The following is a 25,159-nucleotide window of genomic DNA, read 5'->3' as shown; positions in this document are numbered from 1 at the left end:
TTGGAAACTAACCCTTTATCTGATATGTAGTTTGCAAATATCGTTTCCCATTGCATCAGTTGCCTTTTAGTTTTATTGATTGGTGCTTTGCAGTGTAGAAGCTTTTTAACTTGATGAGGTCCCAGTAGTTTTTTTTTTCTTTTTTTGCTTTTTGTTTTTTTGTTTTGTTTTGCTTTTATTTCCCTTACATTTGGAGACGTGTTGAGTTAAGAAGTTGCTGCAGCTGAGGTCAAAGAGGTTTTTGCCTATTTTCTCCTCTAGGGTTTTGATGGTTTCCTGTCTCACATTTAGGTATTTCATCCATTTTGAGTTCATTTTTGAGAATGGTGTAAGAAAGTGGTCCAGTTTCATTCTTTTGCATGTTGCTGTCCAGTTCTCCCAACACCATTTGCTAAATATATTTTCTTTTTCTATTGGCTACTCTTCCTTGCTTTGCCAAAGATTAGATGGCCATACATCTGTGGGTACATTTCTGGATTCTCTATTCTATTGAATTGGTCTATGTGTCTATTTTACCAATACCATCCTGTTTTGATGATTACAACTTTGTAGTACAGGCTAAACCCTGGGATTTTAAAGCCTCCAGCTTTGGTTTTATTTTTCAACATTACTTTGGCTATCCACTGTCTTTTGTGGTTCCATACAAATTTTAGGATTGTTTGTTCTAGCTCTAAGAAGAATGCTGGTGCAATTTTGATTGGGACTGCATTGAATGTGTAGATTGCTGTGGGTAGTATTGATATTCTAGCAATATTTGTTCTTCCAATCCATGAGCATGGAATGTTTTCCCATTTCTTTGTGTTTTCTTCAATTTCTTTCACAAGTTGTCCATAATTTTCAGCATACAGATCTTTTACATCTTTGGTTAGGTTTATTCCTAGGTATTTTATGGTTCTCAGTGCAATTGTAAATGGAATAAATTTCTTGATTTCTCTTTCTGTTGCTTCATTATTAGTGTATAGACATGGAACCAATTTCTGTACAATGATTTTGTATCCTGCGACTTTGATGAATTCATGTATCAGTTCTAGCAGCTTTTTGGTGGAGTCTATCTGGTTTTCCATGTAGAGTATCATGTAATCTGCAAGGAGTGAAAACTTGAATTCTTCTTTGTGAATTTGGATGCAATTTATTTTATTCTGTCATCTGATTGCTGAGGCTATGACTTCCAACACTATGTTAAACAACCGTGGTGAGAGTGGACATCCCTGTTATGTTCCTGATCTCATGAAGAAAGCTCTGTTTTTCCTCATTGAGGGTGATATTAGCTGTGGGTTTTTCATATAAGGCTTTTATGATGTTATGTGTTCCTTCTGTCCTGAATTTCTTGAGGGTTTTTATTAAGAAATGATCCTGTAGTTTGTTAACTGCTTTTGTCATCTACTGACAGGATCGTATGGTTCTTACCCTTTCTTTTATTAATGTGATATATCACATTGATTGATTTGTGAATATTTTTTAACTTTTTTTTTGAGACAGAGAGAGACAGAGCATGAACGGGGAAGGGTTAATTAACATTAATTTTTTAATGTTAATTTATTCTTGAGAGAGAGAGAGAGAGAGAGAGAGAGAGAGACGGTGTGATCAGGGGAAAAGCAGAGAGACAGGGAGACACAGAATCTGAAACAGGCTCCAGGCTCTGAGCTGTCAGCACAGAGCCCGACGCGGGGCTTGAACTCATGGACTGCAAGATCATGACCTGAGCTGAAGTCGGCTGCTTAACCGACTGAGCCACCCAGGCACCCCTGATTTGTGAATATTGAACCAGCCCTGAAACCCAGAAACAAATCCCACTAGATCATAGTGAGTAATTCTTTTAATATACTGTTGAATTTGATTTTCTTCTATCTTGTTGAGAATTTTTGCATCCATGTTCATGATGGATGTTGGCCTATAATTCTTTTTGGTGGGACCTCTGTCTGGTTTAGGAATCAAGGTAATGCTGGCTTCAAAAAATGTGTCCAGAAGCTTTCTTTCTGTTTCCATTTTTTGGAACAGCTTGATAAAGATAGGTATTAACTTTGCTTTAAATGTCTGGTAGAATTCCCCTGGGAATCCATCTGGCCCAGGAATCTTATTTGTTGGGAGATTTGTGATAACTGATTCAATTTCTTTGCTGGTTAGAGGTCTGTTCAAATTTTTTGTTTTTCCTGTTTCAGTTTTGGTAGTTTGTGGATGTCTAGGAATTTCTCCATTTCTTTCAGGTTGTCCAGTTTGTTGGCATATAATTTTTCATAGTATTCTCTAAGAATCGTTTCTATTTCTGTGGTGTTGGTTGTGATCTCTCATCTTTCATCTGTGATTTTATCTATTTAGGTTCTCTCTTCTTTTTGAGAATTCTAGCTAGAGATTTATCAATTTTGTTTATCCTTTCAAAAAAAAAACAGCTCTTAGATTCATTGATCTGTTCTACTGTTTTTTTTTTTTTATTCTACATTGTTTATTTCTGCTCTAATCTTTATTATTTCTCTTCTTCTGCTGGTTTTGGGGTTTCTTTGCTGTTCTGCTTCTAGTTTCTTTAGGTGTGAGGTTCAATTTTGTATTTGGGATTTTTCTTGTTTCTTGAGGTAGGCCTGGATTTCATTGTATTTTCCTTCTAGGACTGCCTTTGCTGTATTCCAAAGGGGTTTTGACTGTCATGTTTTCATTTTCATTTTCTTCCATATATCTTTAAATATCTTCTTTAATTTCCTGGTTGACCCATTCATTCTTTAGTAGGATGTTCTTTAACCTCCATGCATTTGGAGGTTTCCAAATTTTTTCTTCTGGTTGATTTCAAGTTTCAGAGGAGTGTGATCTGAAAATATGCATGATATGATTTCAATTCTCTTATATTAATGAGGGCTGTTTTGTGACCCAGTATGTAATCTATCTTGGAGAATGTTGCATGTGCACTCGAAAAGAATGTGTATTCTGCTGATTTTGGATGAAAAGTTCTGAATATATCTGTGAAGTCCATCTGCTCCTGTACATCATTCAGAGCCATTGTTTCTTTATTGATTTTTTGCTTAGATGACCTGTCCATTGTTGTAAGTAGACTATTAAAGTCACCTGCAATTACTACATTCTTATCAGTAAGATTGTTTGTGATCAATTGATTTATATATTTGGGTTCACCAAATTGGGTGCATAAATATTCATAATTGATAGCTCCTCTTGATGGATAGACCATGTAATTATGATATAATGCCCTTAATCTCTTGTTACAGCCTTTAATTTAAAATCTAGTTTGTCTGATATAAGTATGGCTACTCCAGCTTTCTTTTGACTCCAGTAGCGTGATAGATGGTTCTACACCCCCTCACTTTCAATCTGTAGGTGTCCCAGGTCTAAAATGAGTCTCTTGTAGACAGGAAAGAGATGGGTCTTGTTTTTTGTTTTTTTAAATCCATTCTGATAACTTATATCTTTTGATTGGGGCCTTTAGTCCATTTACATTCAGAGTGATTATTCAAGACTATAGATTTAGTGTCATTGTGCTACCTGTATGTTTAATGCTTGTGGTGATGTCTCTGGCCCTTTGTGGTCTTTTCAGTGTTCCACTCACAGAGTTCCCCTTAGGATCTCTTACAGGGCTGGTTTAGTGGTAATGAACTTCTTCAGTTTTTGTTTGTCTGGGAAAGACCTTATCTCTCCTACTCGGAATTCTGGATAAAGGATTCTTGACTGCATATTTTTCCTATTCAACACATTGAATATTTCCTGCCACTCCCTTCTGGCCTGCCAAGTTTCAGTGGACAGGTCTGCTACTACCTTTTTGTATCTAACCTTGTTGGTTAAGGTTTGTCCCTAGCTGCTTTCAGAATTCTCTCTTTATCTTTGTATTTTGCCATTTTCACTATGATATGTTGTAGTAAATACCTATTCATGTTGAATATGAAGGGAGTTCTCTGTGCCTCTTAGATTTCGATATCTGCTTCCTTCCCTAGATTAGGGACATTCTCAACTATAATTTATTCAAGCAAACTTGCTGACCATTTCTTCTTCTTCTTCTTCTTCTTCTTCTTCTTCTGGAACTACTATGAGACAGATATTATTATGTTTAACTGAATCACTTAGTTCTCTAATTCTCCCCTGTGGTCTAGTATTTTCTTATCTTTTTCTTGCCTTCATCATTTTTCATAATTTTATCTTCTATTTCACTTATTCTCCCCTTTGACTCCTCCATACTTGTTATCACCAAATCTCTTTTATTTTGCATCTCATATACAACATTTCTTAATTCATCATGACTATTTCTTACCTCTCTGTAGCAATAGATTTCCTGCTGTCTTCTATGCTTTTTTCAAGCCAAGCTCTTAATCTTATGACTACTATTCTAAATTCTTGATCAGATATATTGTTCAGATATATTGTTTATATCTGTTTTGAGCAATTCTCTAGCTGTCATTTCTTCCTGGAATTTCTTTTGAGAATTCTTCCATTTCATTTTGGCTAGTTTTCTGTCCTTTATGTGTATTACTTGGTATGTGTCCTGCTCCTGTGAGCACTCCTATATTGAAATGGAGTAATAACACTGTCCAGGATCTGGCCCTTTGGGAGGTGTTTTTGGAGTGTGTTGCATGCTCTCTGTTTTTGTGACTCTGGTTGCTTTATCTCCCTACTTGTAGTGGTGATTTGGACCTTCTACCAGGTGTACTTCGATTTGTTCATTGAAGTAACCTTGGGAAAATTTGAAAAGGGCGCGGTGATGGAAGAAGCTTTATCCCATACAAAGAGAGATATGACAGGAGTAGGGAGAAAGAAAAGAAAAAAAAATACCAGATAGAGAATCCAGGAAAATCTATGGCTTAATCCAGAGAGAAAGAGAGAGAGAGAGAGAGAGAGAGAGACAAGGAAGGAGGAGATCTATGTTTGCTTAAACAAACCAACAACCAGACTAGATAAGGGAAGAAATAAGAGGAAGAAAACAAATTATATATATCTATATCTATATCTATATCTATATCTATATATATCGCATTTTCTGACTTTATTCCTGGTCAATTCTTATATATGAATTGACCAGGAATAAAGTCAGAAAATACAAAAACAGTGGACCAATATCTGATGGTGATTGGAACAGGTGGGTGTGCTGGTTTGGAGGATGGACCATCTGGTTAGGTCAGTGCAATCTTGTTCTGGTAGATAGGCAGTTATCAAGCACAGAGGGATGTGGTTTTGTGTAGGTGGGTCTTGCCTCCACTGTAGGCCACTGTGTTGTTTCCTGAAGCCCCAAGTTGTTGGTGATGGGGAGAAAAATGGCAACACCCCAGTCTTTCCTCCCTGGACTGGGTGTCCCAAACCACTCTGTTCAAGCCATCCTCACAGTGCCCTATAGGCACGAGCCTGCCAGCTTTTCCCACCCCACAGTCTCCCCCTCTTTCCAGGTGCTTAGTTGGGATTCAAACCAGTCCCAGACTTAAAGAATCCTGCTCCAGGCACGCAGATTCTGGGGTAGTGCCACTCTGCCCAGAAAGCCTACAAAGGGTCTCTGGCTGGCAGGCACCTGCAGGGAATTTTGTCCTCTGAGAGGCTATGTACCTTCTTTCCATAGCACTCAAGGGAGAGTACGGTTCTCTCCAACTGTGCCTCTGAGCTAACTACTGAGCCTGGGCTGGACCCCCTCATCCCCAAGTGCCTGTACAGAGTTGCAGACACCAGTGCAGAGAAAGCCCTGCAACCCTGGATCGTGTTAGAAATTGGCTCTTTCTCCATACTTTCTGTTCCCCAGTCCATGATTTTTCTCTTGTCCAAAAACAATCCTACACTTCCTCAGCCTCTCTTTATCTTTCTTTTGTCTCTCCAAAGAAGGGGGTGGCTGCCCTCCATGCCTATGCCAGTTTTATCTCTCCCAATTTGCAATCATGCACCTATGACCAGCCAAGTTGTCCCCATGGGCCCCTAGAGATGTTTCTTTCACTCTGTAGCACTGATTCCTGGAATTCCAAGGCTTGTCTCAACACTGTTGTTTGAGTAATGAGAGAACTTCGGGTCCCATACTTCTTTGCAATGTTCCAGAATAATCTTTCATACATGACATAATTTTATTTTGTGAATCCCTTAACTGATTTTTACAAATATACTTATTTTTCTGCTTTTATGTTTCCTACTCTTCTTGTTTTTACTTATGGTCTTTACTTTTCATTCAAAGAGTTCTCTTTAACACTTGTTGTAGGGCTTATTTAGTGGTCATGAATTCTTTTAACTGTTGTTTGTCTTGGAAACTCTATCTCTTCTTTACTCTGAATAATAGCTTTGCTGGATAGTGTATTCTTGGCTGCAGATTTTATTTTCCCTTTTAGCACTTTGAATGTATCACACCATTCCCTTTTGGATTGCAAAATTTCTGTTGAAAAATCAGATGATAGTCTTTTAGGTTTTCCCTTGTATGTACATGTTTTCTTTTCTCTTGCTGCTTCTAAATTTCTCTCTTTATCACTAATTTTTGCCATCTTAATTATTGTGTGTCTTTTGTGTACCTACTTGGCTCTCTATTGTTGGGATTGTCTGTCTTTCTTGGTTCAAGATTTGTATTTCCTTCCCCGGATTTGGGAAATTTTCAGTTATTATTTCCTTAAACAAATTTTCTGCCCCCTTTTATTCTTTTAATGTTTATTTATTTATTTTGAAAGTTCATGCATGTGTACACAGGAGAGAGAGAGAGAGAGAGGGAGAGAGAGAGAACAAGCGAGGGAGGGGCAAAGAGAGAGGAAAAGAGAGAATCCAAAGCAGTATTGGACTGACAGTGCAGAGCCTGATGTGGGACTCGAACCCACAAACTGTGAGATCATGACCTACGCCTAAATCAAAAGTTGGAAGCTTAATTGACTGAGCCACCCAGGTGCCCCTGCCCCCTTTTCTCTCTTCTTCTTGGGTACGTATAATGCAAATGTCATTATGCTTGATGGTATTGTGATGTTCCCTAAGTCTACTGACATTTTGCATAATTTTTTTTTCTCTCACCTACTCAGCTTGATTACTTTCAATTACTCTCTTACCCAGGTCACTGAATCTTTCCTCTGCTTCCTCTAGTCTACCACTTATTCCATATTTAATTCCATTTTTAATTTCAATTATTGTCTTTTTCATCTCTGACTGTTTTTTTCTCTCTTTGTTAAGGGTCTCACTGATGTCCTCCATTCTTTTCTTAAGTCCAGTGAGTATATTAATGATCATTACTTTAACTTCTCTCTCAGGCATATGACTTATCTCCATTTCACTTAGATATTTTGCTGTGATTTTGTCCTGTTTCTTCATTTGGGAAATATTCCTCTCTGTCCTCATCTTGTCTAATTATCTGTGTATTTTTCTATGTGTTAAGAAATTTTGCTACATATCTTGCTCTTGAAAGTAGTGACCTTATGAGAAAGAGGTCCCACAGTGCCCTGCAGTGCAGTGTCTCCTGTTCTTCAGAACCTGGCATTTTGGGGATTTTTCTTATGTGTGTTGTGTGCATACTGTTTTTGTGGCTGAGGTGCCTTTTCCTTCAGTTCAGTCATCTTCAGTGGCTTTCTTTGTCTGTTGTGCAGTGTTTAGTCTCTGTGGTGTTAGTGAAAGAGTCTGTGGCCACCTTGGGCTTGAGCTGAGTCAAGCCAGATGTTTATGAAGTACAGTAGCACCAAACTATGAGGTGCTTTTGCTTTCTTGTCCCCTGAGATTTCATTGGTGTGTTGGGTTTGCAGTCAGACCAGTTTACCCCCAGGTCACTGCTACTGCCATGGTCTGACTGGTATGTGTGGCTATCTTTCTCTCACTCCTGGGCAGGAGTCTTTGTATGGTGCTGGCCCCTTTTGGTTCTGCTTGGACACTGCCAGGATTTATGGGCTCTGGCAAAAAGGATATTGGAGAGGTGGATCCACGATATGCATGGAGGATAGATGCACAGTGTTTGCAAGGTTTGTATCCTGGTCCTTTGTGAGAAGAGATCTGCTTTTATCAGAACTGATGCCTGCAAAGTTGGAGAAGGCATATAGGCAAAAGCACATGGGGGCAAGAGGGAAGCTGTTAGCAATTCAGGTAGCAGCATTGTTGCTGTTCTGGTCCATTGCAAGTGGCCATGTGTTTGTTGGGAGTAGGGGAGGTAAATGATGTTTGCTACATCATTTGTTCCTGGAGGAGTTCCCCAAAATCTCTATACCTTTAGGATATGCTGAGATAAGTAAACATCTCTCTCTCTCCCATAAGCCCCAGACATTTTTAAAACGGCTGCATATATGCTTTATTTCCATGTTTTTTTCCCCCTCTGTCTCTTTAAGGGCAGAGACTCAGTTTCTTCTTGTTCTGCTGGCTGTCCCTGAGCCAAGCAGGCTGATTTTTGAAATTTAGGTTTTAACTTTTGCTGGTTTTAAAACTCACAATATTTGTCCCCTCTGGTTTTGAAACCAAATGTTATTATGGTTCATTTTCCTTTTTTGGGCTCCCTGGTGGGATAGTCTATTTATCTCCCCTATCCACCACCCTGGGTCCCTACTCCAGCAGATATTCCTGCAGGTTCATTTTGCTTCCCACCACATCTCCACCATTTCTACACTCTTTGATGTGGCCTCTTCTCTACAATTAGTTGTGAAGTGAGTTCAGCCATTATTTGGGTCATTTTCTGGTATATTAACACTGTTGTGAATGTTATCTAGTTGTATCCATGGAACAGTGAACTTTGCATCCTCCTACTCCACCGGCTTCTTGGAAATCTATTTTAATTATAAACCATAACATGCTCTCAGCTTATCCCAAAAGAAATATTAAATTTCCACTATAATTCCAAGGTGTTTTATTTAAGCTTCATAAAGTGAACATGGGCCTAGCCAATATGTTGTCATTTAAAGACTTTCATTAAACTAGGACATTTTGAAAGCCATAAGATATTGTATTACTTCTAATTATATTCATGTATTATTGTACCCCAAATCATAATTATTAGAATGATACCAGTATGTTCTGGAATGTTTTTAAGAGAGGTAACTTTTATTTCCTGTATTGTATACCTCAGCTTGTATTATTTCTTATTTTTGAGGGAATGTATGGATGTAATAACTCCATGGAGATTTTTTATTAAGCTTAAATTTTAGTGGTCAACAAATAGTGATTGGGGAGATTGGAAAGATTGGATGCAAGAAGAAATGACTGGAAGAAGGAAGTTTGTTTTTGAGCTTCCACTGGAATATTCCAATGTAGGAGTTCAGTTGGAAGTTGAAAATATATTATTTGTAATTTTGTATTGAGTTCAAGACTGCAAGTAGAAATTTGGAATTATAGTCATAGAAGTGTAGACATGGACACATCTGTGGTTATCCAGGAAGATCCTACTGAGTTAAAAAGCAGGAGGTGTGGATGGGTTCCTGTACATCATCAAATATTTTAGGAGTGTCCAGGAAGAAGTACCTGAAAATAGAGTAAAAGAAAATAGCCACAGTGATAGAAGAAAACCAGGAGAAAGTATCATAGAAGATTAAAAAGTCAGTCTCAAGAAGCAAACAATGATCCAAAAATCTCAAATATCAAAAAGACACAAACGGATAAGAAAATCAAAGTGACAATGCCTTTAGAATTATTAAGTCCGTTGGTACTTCTAGGAAGATATGTTTCAAAGGAATTTTCAGCTTTGTTGGGAATCTAGATGGTTGTATGTTGGTGAAAACAGACAGTACATAACTAGAGGAGTAAATATACACTCCTCTTGTGGTGATTCTAGCTCTGAAGAAAATTGCTCAATGGCTAGTCAGATTAATGTTATTCACAAAGGTTATAAATAAGATGTCTGATAGAACAACTTCTTTATAGAAGCAGAAGAAACAGAGGGGGAAATTATGTGTGAAAGAGGGGAACTCTTCTATTTGAATTATGAGTAAGAAAGAAATGAATACATGGGTATGGAGAAGCATAGTGGGAAGGAAGGGAGAAAGTTGCATGATTCTTGTCTATAACCTCTATTTCCTCAGTACAATGAGAGACTACGTCTTCTGCTGTGACTGAAGAAGGTAGAATTTCAGATTTTGGGGGTTGGGAATTTAGACCTAGAATAAATAATGAGAAGCAGTGGAAAGGACTCTAAGGTTTTATCTATCTTTTTGGTGACTATGAATTACTGGAAATCATTGAGTACCATCTAATATTGGAAACTATAAATTTATTATAACATCGATATAAATAGTTATATGACACTCCTTCAGGATCCACATAAGGTGGTCATTGCACTATGAAAATTCTTTTGACCCAAACAAGCAGAGTTTAGCAGTCCTTCTCTTTTTTTTTTTTTTTTATATATGAAATTTACTGTCAAAGGCAGTCCTTCTCTTATTGTACCACTAAACTTAAAATATATCTTTATAATTGCACTCAGAACAAAACGTTTTTAGTATAAGTCATTTGTGTTACATGCTGCTTCCCAACCAGATAGCTAACTCTTCAAAAATATAGCTATATTTTGAATTCTAGTATAAAGTACAAATATATGTTTGTTGAATGAATAGATGAATAATCTTTAACCCTCCTCTAGCAGTGCATATGCAAGTGTGTATTTACAATATAATAATTAATACATTTCTCTCAAAACCCTCTACCTGCCATTGCTCCATCCCAGGTCTTCTGACTTTATAGTTTAGTTCTGTCAAAATGTATCCTGTATAATCTGGAGAAGGGAATAATTTTGTTACTATAGTAGGTTAACTAACCTGAGATGTTTAAATTCCTGCTTTAGAAATTCAGAAAAGAACCACATATTATAAACAAGAAATAACAGTACAAAGGTAATTCCTTATATAATTAGAAAATTAAAATCTCTTTTCTCTACACTTTATTTTAAGGGAATTAATCTACTATTGTACATTCTACTGGTCAGTCTGTTAAAGTCCATAACTAAAAGCAAAGAATGATTAAATAAAGAGATTGCTTGTACTTGAAAAATTTTAGTTTCAGAAAAAATCTCATTGTTACTGTTTGTTCAAATTATCAAATGTGCAAACGGACTTATTCCAGCATTAGAAATATGGAACTAGTGTGATGATCAGGACTGCAGCTTAGTCCATATGATTTTAGTCTTTAACTATAGTCCTGTCTTTTGGGAAAATGAGGCATATTTTAATCATGTGTTGTATAATAAAATTTTATTGTGAAAAACACTTTAACACAAATTAGGTCATTTATTTCTTTTAATAGCAGTTTAAATATACTCATTCCCATATGCAGACAATAGTTTCCACTCTTTCACAATCATTTTGTAACTTTTTTAGCTTATGTGACTGAGATTGGGTGAACCGATTTTCAAGGATGGATTGACAGATTTTTTTCCCCATAAAAATCTTGTTGATAGTAGAATAATTATTTTAAAAACCATACTGACATTTCCCATGTTGTCAATGATACTTATTATTTTATGCTAATGAATTCTTCAGTAGGTTAGTAATAAAAAAGGTAACTTTTTGCTTAAAAATGCTATGTCATTTACTTTATTTAGCAGCCCCTTCCAGCTGATGATATACTGCCAAATAAATATTTCATATAAATTCTACACTGAAAGTTATAAAAATAGTCATTGATCTTGGATCAGATATCATGGGCTTCTAATTATTTTAAGGACATTCTTTATCTTGTCTACCTACCTCTCAATATATACACACTTTCTGGAAATTCTATTACATAAAAATTTAAAACAAGCAAACAAAAAAATTCTAAAGATATAAAAGATGAAGTATTCACAACCAGCTGGTAAAAATAAGTATGAAAAAAATACACCAGAGTAAGACCCTAGGCTATCTTGTCCAATGAAAACAACCAGATAATTATCAATGCATCTTAAATACCCCAGAAATGGACCTGAAGACTTGCAGAACAAACTCCCCAACTAAAAGTAGAGGATTTTTTCCGGGTCTGCTTACGGAGCGGGGCAGAACCCTAGGGGCGCTGTGTTGCCCCCTTCTGGTCTTGCTTCGCTGTGTAAACCTTGCTGCCCAGTTACCCTCAAGTCTCTCAGCTCCCAACTTTCGCTCTATGAGGCCCTGGCCGAGCCCTGGGAGGGGCGCTGTGTTGAAAGCCACACCTCACTTTCCAAAGCAGTGTCCTGTGCTAAAGTTTTTTATTCCTAGAAAAGTACAGTTACAGACATCCTTTAACATGTCTCCTGGTATACATGTTAAAGAATGTATTTCTTGGAGGATCATGGGAAGATGGTGGTGTAGGAGGACGCTGGACTCACCAGGCATCCTGCTGATCACTTAGATTCCACCTACACCTGCCTAAATAAACCAGAAAACCACCAGAAGAATAGAAGAACGGAGTCTCTGGAGCCAAGCGCAGACTAGAGGCCCACGGAAGAGGGTAGGAAGGGTGGCGAGGTGGTGCGTGCTCCACGGACTGGTGGGAGGGAGCTGGGGCGGAGGGGTGGCCTCCAGGCCAAGCAGAGCCCCCGAGTCTGGCTTGCAAAAGCGGAGGAGCCAGACAGAGTGTGTTCCGACACCAAGAGGGACTTGACATCTGGAAGGTTATAAGCTAACAGCTCTGCTAGGAGAACGGGAGGGCTGGAAGACAATGGGAGGGAGAGTTGTTGAGCCCCGGACAACAAAGCTCAGCTTGGCGGGGAACAAATGTGTTCGCCAGCGCCATCTCCCTCGCCCATCACCCAGCCAAAATCCCAAAGGGACCCAGTTCTTGCTAGGCAACTTGCTTGCACTGCTCAACACCCAATGCTGTGCTTCTGATGATCCATCCCTCTGGCGGGTCTGACTCCCTCCTGGTGCAGCAGGGCCCCTCCTGAAGTGGATCTCCAAAGGAAAAGCGAGCTGAGCCTGCCACTCCTGCCCCTGTGCACCTTGCCAATCCACCACAACTAATACGCCAGATCCCCAGCACCACAAGCCTGACAGTGTGCAAGTAGCCTAGACGGGCACACAAGGCCACAGTGAATCCCGCCCCTAGGAGAGGGGAAGAGAAGGCACACACCAGTCTGACTGTGGCCCCAGCGGTGGGCTGGGGGCAGACATCAGGTCTGACTGTGACCCCGCCCACCAATGCAAGTTATTCGAGACAGCACAGGGGAAGTGCCCTGCAGTTCCGCACCACTCCAGGTACTAACAAAAATGATGAAACAGAAGAATTCCCCTCAGAAAACATCCAGGAAATAACAACAGCTATCGAACTGATCAAAAATGACTTAAACAATATAACAGAAAGTGAATTTAGAATAATAGTCATAAAATTATAGCTGGGCTTGAAAACAGTATAAAGGACAGCAGAGAATCTATTGCTACAGAGATCAAGGGACTAAGGAACAGCCAGGGGGAGCTAAAAAAATGCTATCAATGAACTGCAAAAAAAAAATGGAGACAACTATGGCTCAGGTTGAAGAGGCAGAGGAGAGAATAGGTGAACTAGAAGATAAAATTATGGAAAAAGAAGAAGCTGAGACAAAGGGAGATAAAAAATCCAGGAGTATGAGGGGAAAATTAGAGAACTAAGTGATGCACTAAAGACAAATAACATACGCATAATTGGTATTCCAGAGGAGGAAGAGAGAGGGAAAGGTGCTGAAGGTTTACTTGAAGAAATAATAGCTGAGAACTTCACGGATCTGGGGAAGGAAAAAGACATTGAAATCCAAGAGGCACAGAGAACTCCCTTCAGACGTAACTTGAATCGATCTGCATGACATATCTTAGTGAAACTGGCAAAATACAAGGATAAAGAGAAAATTCTGAAAGCAGCTAGAGATAAACATGCTTTAACATATAAAGGGAGACCTATAAGACTCGTGACGGATCTCTCTACTGAAACTTGGCAGGCCAGAAAGGAATGGCAGGAGATGTTCAATGTGAGGAACAGAAAAAATATGCAGCCGAGAAACCTTTATCCAGCAAGTCTGTCATTTAGTATAGAAGGAGAGATAAAGGTCTTCTCAAACAAACAAAAACTGAAGGAATTCATCACCATTAAACCAGCCCTACAAGAGATCCTAAGGGGGATTCTGCGAGACAAAGTACCAGAGACATCGCTACAAGCATGGAACCTACGGACATCACAATGACTCTAAACCCACATCTTTCTATAATAACACTGAATGTAAATGGACTAAATGCGCCAACCAAAAGACATAGGGTATCAGAATGGATAAAAAAACAAGACCCATCTATTTGCTGTCTACAAGAGACTCATTTTAAACCTGAGGACACCTTCAGATTGAGAGTGAGGGGATGGAGAACTATTTATCATGCCACTGGAAGTCAAAAGAAAGCTGGAGTAGCCATACTTGTATCTGACAAACTAGACTTTAAATTAAAGGCTGTAATAAGAGATGAAGAAGGGCATTATATAATAATCACAGGGTCTATCCATCAGGAAGAGCTAACAAATACAAATGTCTATGCGCCAAATACGGGAGCCCCCAAATATATAAAACAATTACTCACAAACATAAGCAACCTTATTGATAAGAATGTGGTAATTACAGGGGACTTTAACACTCCACTTAGAGAAATGGATAGATCATCTAGACACACGGTCAAAAAAGAAACAAGGGCCCTGAGAGATACATTGGATCAGATGGACTTGACAGATATACTTAGAACTGTGCATCCCAAAGCAACAGAATATACTTTCTTCTCGAGTGCACATGGAACATTCTCCAAGATAGATCACATACTGGGTCACAAAACAGCCCTTCATAAGTATACAAGAATTGAAATCATACCATGCATACTTTCAGACCACAATGCCTTGAAGCTTGAAATCAACCACAGGACAACCTCCAAAAGCATGGAGGTTAAGGAACACCCTCCTAAAGAATGAGTGGGTCAACCAGGCAATTAGAGAAGAAATTAAATATATATATATGGAAACAAACGAAAATGAAAAAACAACAAACCAAATGCTTTGGGATGCAGCAAAGGCAGTCCTGAGAGGAAAATACATCGCAATCCAGGCCTATCTCAAGAAACAAGAAAAATCCCAAATACAAAATCTAACAGCACACCTAAAGGAAATAGAAGCAGAACAGCAAAGGCAGCCTAAACCCAGCAGAAGAAGAGAAATCATAAAGATCAGAGCAGAAATAAACAATATAGAATCTAAAAAAACTGTAGAGCAGATCAACAAAACCAAGAGTTGGTTTTTTTGAAAAAACAAACAAAATTGACAAACCTCTAGCCAGGCTTCTCAAAAAGAAAAGGGAGATGAACCAAATAGATAAAATCATGAATGAAAATGGAATTGTTACAACCAATCCCTCAGAGATACAAGCAATTATCATGGAATACTATGAAAAATTATATGCCAACAAACTGGAAAACCTGGAAGAAATGCACAAATTCCTAAACACCCACACAGTTCTAAAACTCAAACAGGAAGAAATAGAAAGCTTGAACAGACCCATAACCAGCGAAGAAACTGAATCAGTCATCAAAAATCTCCCAACAAATAAGAGTCCAGGACCAGATGGCTTCCCAGGGGAGTTCTAACAGACGTTTAAAGCAGAGATAATACCTATCCTTCTCAAGCTATTCCAAGAAATAGAAAGGGAAGCAAAATTTCCAGACTCATTCTATGAAGCCAGTATTACTTTGATTCCTAAACCAGACAGAGACCCAGTAAAAAAAGAGAACTACAGGCCAATATCCCTGATGAATATGGATGCAAAAATTCTCAATAAGATACTAGCAAATCGAATTCAACAGCATATAAAAAGAATTATTCACCATGATCAAGTGGGATTCATTCCTGGGATGCAGGGCTGGTTCAACATTCGCAAATCAATCAATGTGATACATCACATTAATAAAAAAAAAAGATAAGAACCATATGATCCTGTCAATCGATGCATAACAGGCCTTTGACAAAATCCAGCACCCTTTCTTAATAAAAACCCTCGAGAAAGTTCGGATACAAGGAACATACTTAAAGATCATAAAAGCCATTTATGAAAGGCCCACAGCTAACATCATCCTCAATGGGGAAAAACTGAGAGCTTTTTCCCTGAGATCAGGAACAGGACAGGGATGTCCACTCTCACCGCTGTTGTTTAACATAGTGTTGGAAGTTCTAGCATCAGCAATCAGACAACAAAAGGAAATCCAAGGCATCAAATGGGCAAAGATGAAGTTAAGCTTTCACTTGTTGCAGATGACATGATATTATACATGGAAAATCCGATAGACTCCACCAGAAGACTACTAGAACTGATCCATGAATTTTGCAAATTTGCAGGATACAAAATCGATGTACAGAAATCAGTTGCATTCTTATACACTAATAATGAAACAACAGAAAGACAAATGAAGAAACTGATCCCATTCACAATTGCACCAAGAAGCATAAAATACTACAAATAAATCTAGCCAAAAATGTAAAAGATCTGTATGCTGAAAACTATAGAAAGTTTATGAAGGTAATTGAAGAAGATATAAAGAAATGGAAAAACATTCCGTGCTCTTGGATTGGAAGAATAAATATTGTCAAAATGTCAATACTACCCAAAGCTATCTACACACTCAATGCAATCCCAATCAAAATTGCACCAGCATTCTTCTCGAAACTAGAACAAGCAATCCTAAAAGTCATATGGAACCACAAAAGGCCCTGAATAGCCAAAGCAATTTTGAAAAAGAAGACCCAAGCAGGAGGCATCACAATCCCAGACTTTAGCCTCTACTACAAAGCTGTCATCATCAAGACAGCATGGTATTGGCACAAAAACAGACACATAGACCAATGGAATAGAATAGAAACCCCAGAACTAGACCCACAAATGTATGGCCAGCTAAATGTTGACAAAGCAGGAAAGAATATCCAATGGAAAAAAGACAGTCTCTTTAACAAATGGTGCTGGGAGAACTGGACAGCAACATGTAGAAGATTGAAACTAGACCATTTTCTCACACCATTCACAAAAATAAATTCAAGATGGATAAAGGACCTGAATGTGAGACAGGAAACCATCAAAACCCTAGAAGAGAAAGCAGGAAAAGACCTCTCTGACCTCAGCCGCAGTAATTTCTTACTTGACACATCCCCAAAGGCAAGGGAATGAAAAGCAAAAATGAACTACTGTGACCTTATGAAGATCAAAATCTTCTGCACAGCAAAGGAAACAACCAACAAAATTAAAAGGCAACGAACGGAATGGGAAAAGATATTTGCAAATGACATATCGGACAAAGGGCTAGTATTCAAAATCTATAAAGTGCTCACCAAACTCCACACCCGAAAAACAACCCAGTGAAGAAATGGGCAGAAAACATGAATAGACACTTCCCTAAAGAAGACATCTGGATGGCCAACAGGTACATGAAAAGATGTTCAACGTCGCTCCTCATCAGGAAAATACAAATCAAAACCACACTCAGATATCACCTCACGCCAGTCAGAGTGGCCAAAATGAACAAATCAGGAGACTATAGATGCTGGAGAGGATGTGGAGAAACGGGAACCCTCTTGCACTGTTGGTGGGAATGCAAATTGGTGCAGCCACTCCGGAAAATAGTGTGGAGGTTCCTCAAAAAACTAAAAAGAGACCTACCCTATGACCCAGCAATAGCACTGCTAGGAATTTACCCAAGGGATACAAGAGTACTGATGCGTAGGGGCACTTGTACCCCAATGTTTATAGCAGCACTCTCAACAATAGCCAAATTATGGAAAGAGCCTAAATGTCCATCAACTGATGAATGGATAAAGAAATTGTGGTTTATATACACAATGGAATACTACGTGGCAATGAGAAAGGGTGAAATATGGCCCTTTGTAGCAACATGGATGGAACAGGAGAGTGTGATGCTAAGTGAAATAAGCCATACAGAGAAAGATACCATATGGTTTCACTCTTATGTGGATCCTGAGAAAGTTAACAGAAACCCATGGGGGAGGGGAAGGAAAAAAAAGAGGTTAGAGTGGGAGAGAGCCAAAGCATAAGAGACTCTTACAAACTGAGAACAAACTGATGGTTGATGGTTGGTGGGAGGGTGGGGAGGGTGGGTGATGGGTATTGAGGAGGGCACTTTTTGTGATGAGCACTGGGTGTTGTATGGAAACCAATTTGACAATAAACTTCATATATTGAAAAAAATAAAAAAAATAAAAGTAGAGGAGGACACATCAATGAAGATAGGCAGTGCAGAGACAGGGTTTTGGAAAGAAATAGATCTTGGCTAATGCTATTCAGAGAGTTCTGTAGTTGCAGAAAGATGAGAGAAAGAATAACACAGAGTGGAGGACAGAAAGAAAACAAATCCCCATAGCAATTTGTTTGGAAAGATAGAGATGCCAAACTTCATGAGTTCCTGCATCCAGCATGGTGTAGAGCATAGAGTTCCCAAGGTAATAGGATTTGCTTCGAGAGCATCTGGAGGCTTTGGGACTGCTTCTGGAGAGAAGGAGCAGCACACAGCCCATGGAAATGTAAACTTACAAACTCATTCTATGAGGAAAGTATCACCATGATATCAAAACCAGATGAAGACAGTTCTATAAAAGAGAACTAAATATAGGCCAATATCTCTGATAAACATAGAGGCAAAAATCCTCAACACAATGCTAGCAAACATAATCCAACAATATATTTTGAAAAAAGTATTCACTACAATCCAGCAATTTATTCCTAGGTTGCAAGGGTATTCAATATTCTCAGATCAATAAGCATGACACATCACTCCAATAAGAGAAAGGATAACAACCATAAAATCATGTAATAGATGCAGAAAAGGCATTTGACAAAGAACAACATCCATTTATGATAGAATCCCTCAACAATGTAGCTTTAGAGGGAATATACCTCAACCATAATAAAGCCCATATATGAAAACGAAACAGCTAATATCATCTTTAATGGGGAAAATCTGAGAGCTTTTCTTTAAGGTCAGGAACAAGACAAGTATGTCCACTCTCATTATGACCTTTATTCAACATAGTACCGGAAATCCTATCCACAGCAATTAGACAACAAAGAGAAATTGTGGCGCCTGGGTGGATCAGTCAGTTAAGCATCTGACTCTTGATTTTGTCTCAGGTCATTATCTCAAGGTTCCTGAGATCGAGTCCCGCCTTGGGTTCTGCACTGGAGGTGCTGAACCTGCTTGGGATTCCTTTTGTCACCCTCTCTCTCTCCCTCTTTACCTCCCCCCTCAAAAATAAATAAATATTTTTTTAAAAAGAAATAAAAGTCATACAAATCATTGGGGCACCTGGGTGGCTCAGTTGGTTAAGCATCCGACTCTTAATTTCAGCTCAGGTCATGATCTCATGGCTCATGAGTTTGAGCCCCGCATCAGGCTCCATGCTGAGCCTGCTTGGGATTCTCTCTCTTCCTGTTTCTCTGCCCCTCCCCTTCTTGTGCTCATTCTCTCTCTCTTTCAAAAAAAAATAAATAAACTTTAATAAATTTAAAAAGTCATACATATCACTTAAGAAGAAGTAAAACTTACACCATTTGCAGGTGACATTCTATTCTATATAGAAAACCTGAAAAAACATAAAAAAACTGCTAGGACTGATAAACAAATTCAGTTAATTCCTAGGATACAAAATCAATGTACAGGAATCTGTTGCTCAGCTATACACCAATAATGCAGTAGAAAGAGAAATTAATAAAGGAATCCCATTTACAACTGCACCAAAACAATCAAATAACTATGAATGAACTTAACCAATCAGGTGAAAAACATTTACTGGGAAAACTATAAAACATGGATGAAAGAAATCGAAGGTGCCACAAAGAAATGGAAAGACATTCTATGCTCTTAGATGGGAAAAACAAATATCCTTTTTTTCCTCCAAATTTTATGTAAATTCAACTTAGTTAACATATTGTGTAGTATTGGTTTTAGAGGTAGAATTTAGTGATTTATCACTTACATATAACACCTAGTGTTTGTCGCATGTGACCTCCTTAATGCTCATCACCCATTTAGCCCACCTCCCCACCTGCCCTCCATCAACCCTGAGTTTGTTCCCTTATAGTTAAGAGCCACTTGTAATTTGCCTCCCTCTCTGTTTTTATCTTATTTTATTTTTCCTTCCCTTCCTCCATGTTCATCTATTTTGTTTCTTAAATTCCACAAATTAGTGAAATAACATGGTATTTGTCTTGCTCTGGCTGACATGTTTCATGTAGCATAACACACTTTAGTTCCATCTACATCCTTTCAAATGGTAAGATTTCATTCTTTTTGATGGCTGATGGTTGAGTAATATTCCACTGTGTGTGTGTGTGTACCATATCTACTTTGTCCATTCATCAGTCAAAGGACATTTGGGCTCTTTCCATAATTTGGCTATGGTTGAAAGTGCTGCTATAAAAATAGGAGTGCATGGACCCCTTCAAATCAGTATTTTTGTGTCCTTTGGATGCTTAGTAGTGCAATTACTGGATTGTGGGGTAGTTCTATTTTTATTTTTTTGAGGAACTTCCATACTGTTTTCCAGAGTGGCAGCACCAGTTTGCATTCCCACCAACAGTGTAAGAAGGTTCCCTTTTCTCCGCACCCTCCTCAACATCTGTTGTTTCCTATGTTGTTAATTTTAGCCATTCAGAAAGGTGTGAGGTGGTATTGCATTGTGTTTTTCATTTGTATTTCCCTGATGATGGATGATGTTGAGAGTTTGTTCATGTGTCCATAAGCCATTTGTATGTCTTCTTTAGAGAAATGTTTGTTCATGTCTTCTGCCCATTTCTTAACTGGATTATTTACTTTTGAGGTTTTGAGTTTGATAAGTTCTTTATAGATTTTGGATACTAACCCTTTATTAGATATGATATTTATAAATATCTTCTTCAATTCTGTACATTGCCTTATAGTTTTATAGATTGTTTCCTTTGGTTTGTAGATTTGTATTTTGATGAAGTCCCAAAAGTTCATTTTTGCTTTTGTTTCCCTAGCCTCCAGAGACATGTATAGTAAGAAGTTTATGTGGCTGAGGTCAAAGAAATGGCTGCCTGTGTTCTCCTCTAGGATTTTGATGGTCTTCTGTCTCACATTTAAATATTTCATCCATTTTGAGTTTATTTTTGTGTATGGTGTAAGAAAGTGGTCAAGTTTCATTCTGCATGTCGCTGTCCAGTTTTCCCAACACCATTCTTTGAAGAAACTGTCTTTTTTCCATTGGTATTATTTCTTGCTTTGTCAAATATTAGTTGGCCATATAGTTGTGGGTGTATTTCTGGGTTCTGTATTCTGTTCCATGGATCTTTGTGTCTGTTTTTGTGCCAGTGCCATATGGTCTTGTTGATTATAGCTTTGTAATAGAGTTTGAGGTGGGAATTGTGATTCCCCTGATTTTGTTTTGCTTTTTCAACATTACTTTGGCTATGCATGGTCTTTCTCATTCCATACAGATTTTATAATCGTTTTTTTCTAGCTCTGTTAAAAACCTGGTGTTATTTTGATAGGGATTGCATTAAATGTGTAGATTGCTTTGGGTAGTATAGAGATTCTAACAATTTTGCTATTCCAATCCCTGAGTATGGAATGTTTCTTCATTTCTTTGTATCTTCTTCAATTTATTTCATAACTGTTCTACACTTTTCAGAGTGCAATTCTTTAACCTCTTTGGTTACTTTTATTCCTAGGTATCTTATGGTTTTTGGTACAATTGTAAATGGGATTAATTCCTTGATTTCTCTTTGTACTGCTTGATTATTGGTGTATACAAATGCAAAAGATTTCTATAAATTGATTTTATAGCCTGCGACTTTGCTGTTTTCATGTATCTGATCTAGGTTACTTTCTGGTGAAGATTTTAAGTTGTTTTTTGTTTTGTTTTGTTTTGTTTTGATTTTGTAGAGAATCATGTCGTCTGAGAAGAGTGAAAGTTTGACTTCTTCCTTGTCAATTTGTTCCTTATTTCTTTTTATTTTCTCTGATTGCTGAGGCTAAGACTTCCAGTACTATATCACATAGTATTGGTGAGAGTGGGCATCCTTGTCTTGTTCCTGACTATAGGGCCATAGGGAAAGGCTTAGTTTTTCCCCATTGAGGATGATATTAGCTATGGGTCTTTCGTATGTGGATTTTGTGATGTTGATGTATGTTCCATCTATCCCTATTTTGTTGAAGGTTTTTAGCACGAATTAATTCTGTATTTTTTCAAATGTTTTTTTTTTTCCTGTGTCTGTTGACAGGATCATATGGTTCTTATTCTTTTCTTTTGTTCATGTAGTATGTGGTATTGATTGATTTGTGAATACTGAACCAGCTCTGCAGACCAAGAATAATCCTACTTGATCATGGTGAATAATTCTTTTAATGTACGGTTGAATTTGATTTGCTACTATCTTCTTGAGAATTTTTGCCTCAATGTTCATCAGGGATATTGGACTGTATTCTTCTTTTTAGTGGGGTCTTTGTCTGATTTTGGAATCAATGTAATGCTGGCTTTGTAGAATGAGTTTCGAAGTTTTTATTTTCTTTCTATTTTTTTCAAACAGTTTGAGAATAGGTATTAATTCTTCATTAAATATCTTCGTTGAATCTTCATTTATCTTCATTAAATTCTTCATTGAATGTCACTGAGAATCCCACTGGTCCAGGACTCTTGTTTGTTGGGAGACTTTTGTTTACTGGTTCAATTTCTTTGATGGTTATTTGTCTGCTCAAATTTTCTATTTCTTCCTGTTCCAGTTTGGGTCATTGGTAATTTTCTATGAATTTGTCCATTTCTTCCAGAGTGCCAAGTTTGTTGCCATATAACTTTTAATACTATTCTTCTATAATTGATTATATTTCTGTAGTATTGGTTATGATCTTTCCTCTTTAATTCATGATTTTATCTATTTGAGTCATTTTTCTATTCTTTTTTATAAATCTAGTTAGAGGGTTCTCAATTTTGTTAATTCTTTCAAAGAACCAGCTTTTAGTTTTATTAATGTGTTCTGTTTTATTTTTAATTCTATATTTTACTTTTTCTCTAAACTTTATTATTTCCATTCTTCTGTGGGTTTTAGGTTTTCTGTGCTTTCTTTTCCAGCTCCTTTAGGTGTGATGTGAGGTTATCTATTTGAGTCTTTTCTTACTTCTTGCAGAAGGCCTGTGTTGCTATATACTTCCCTCGTATGACTGCCTTTGCTGTATCCCAAAGGTTATGGACAGTTGTGTTTTCATCTTCAATTGCTTCCATATATATATATATATATATATATATATATATATATATATTTTAAATTTCCTGGTTAACCTATTTAATATTTTTTGGATTTTCTTTAATATCAATGTATTTGTTGTCTTTCCAATTTTTTTTTTTGTGGTCGATTTCAAGTTTCATACCATTGTTGTCTGAAAATATGCATGGCACAAACTCATTCTTTTTTTACTTGTTGAGGGCTGATTTGTGACCCAGCATGTGATCTATTCTGGAGAATGTTCCATGTGAACTCAAAAATAATGTATATTCTGCTGCTTTAGTATGAAATGCTCTGATGCAATTTTGATTGGGATTGCATTGAATGTGTAGATTGCTTTGGGTAAGGATGTGGAGAAACAGGAACCCTCTTGCATTGTAGGTGGAAATGAAAACTGGTGCAGTCACTCTGGAAAACAGTGTGGAGGTTCCTCAAGAAACTAAAAATAGATCTACCCTATAACCCAGCAATAGCACTGCTAGGAATTTACCCAAGGGATACAGGAGTGCTGATGCATAGGGGCACTTGTACCCCAATGTTTATGGCAGCACTTTCAACAATAACCAAATTATGGAAAGAGCCTAAATGTCCATCAACTGATGAATGGATAAAGAATTTGTGGTTTATATATACAATGGAATACTACATGACAATGAGAAAGAATGAAATATGGCCTTTTGTAGCAATGTGGGTGGAACTGGAGAGTGTTATGCTAAGTGAAATAAGTCATACAGAGAAAGACAGATACCATATGTTTTCACTCTTAGGTGGATCCTGAGAAACTTAACAGAAGACCATGGAGAAGGGGATGGAAAAAAACAGTTAGATAGGGAGGGAGGCAAACTATAAGAGACTCTTAAAAACTGAGAATAAACTGAGGGTTGATGGGGGGTGGGGGGGCGGGTAGGGTGCATGATGGGTTTTGAGGAGGGCACCTGTTGGGATGAGCACTGGGTGTTGTATGGAAACCAATTGGAGAATAAATTTTATATTTAAAAAAGATAAAATAAATAAAGAAGCTTAAAAAAAAAAAGAAATGCCCTGAGTATATCTGTTAAGTCCACCTGGTCCAGTGTATCATTCAGTGCCATTGATTCCTTGTTATACTTCTGCTTAAATGATTTGTCCATTGTTGTAAGTGGGGTGTTAAAGTTCCCCACTATTATTATATTATTATCAAGGAGCTTCTTTCAGTTTGTTATTAATTTATTTATATATTTGGTTTCCTCCAAATTGGGTATCTAATTATTTACAATTGTTGTAATAGTCTTTTTGTTCAATAGACCACTTTATTATGATATAGTGCCCTTATTCATCACGTATTACAGTCTTTGGTTTAATACCTAGTTTGTATGATATAAATATACCTACTCCAGCTTTTTGTTGTTGCTGTTGCACATTAGTATGACAAATGGTTCTCCATTTCCTCACTTTCAATCTGGAGTTGTTTTTGGGTCTAAGATGAGTCTCCTGTAGGCAGCATATCAATGGGTCTTCTTTTTTAAATCCATTCTGATACCCTTTGTCTTTTGATTGGAGCATTTAGTCCATTTACATTCAGAGTAATTATTGATAGATATGCATTTATTTCCATTATATTAACCTGTAAAATCGCTCTTCCTGTAGATTATCTCTGTTCCTTTCTGGTCTTTGTTGCTTTTTGTTTCTCTTTCCCACTGATTAAGTCCCCTTTAATATTTATTGCAGAACTAGTTTAGTGTTCACAAATTCCTTTAGTTATTCCTTGTCTTGGAAATTGTCTCTCTTTCTATTTTGAATGACAGCCTTGCTGGATAAAGTATTCTTGCCTGCATATTTTTCGCAATTAGCACATTGAATATGTCATGACACTCATTTCTGTCCTGGCAAGTTTCTGTAGACAGGTCTGCTGAGAACATTTTCTGGCTTTCCTTGTACATTACATAGCTATTGATTAGTTGCTTTCAGAATTTTCTCTTTATCTTTGAATTTTACAAATTTCACTGTGATATGTTCGTTTGACCTGTTTTTATTTATTTTGAGGGGAGTTCTCTGTATATAATGTGTTCGAATAAACCTGCCCCCCCTTTTCCCACTCTTCTTATTGGA

This window comes from Panthera uncia, chromosome X (genome assembly GCF_023721935.1).
Source record: "Panthera uncia isolate 11264 chromosome X, Puncia_PCG_1.0, whole genome shotgun sequence".
In the NCBI taxonomy this organism is placed as follows: Eukaryota; Metazoa; Chordata; class Mammalia; order Carnivora; family Felidae; genus Panthera; species Panthera uncia.
The sequence above is the reverse complement of the archived record's forward strand: the minus strand, read 5'-3'. Positions refer to the sequence as shown.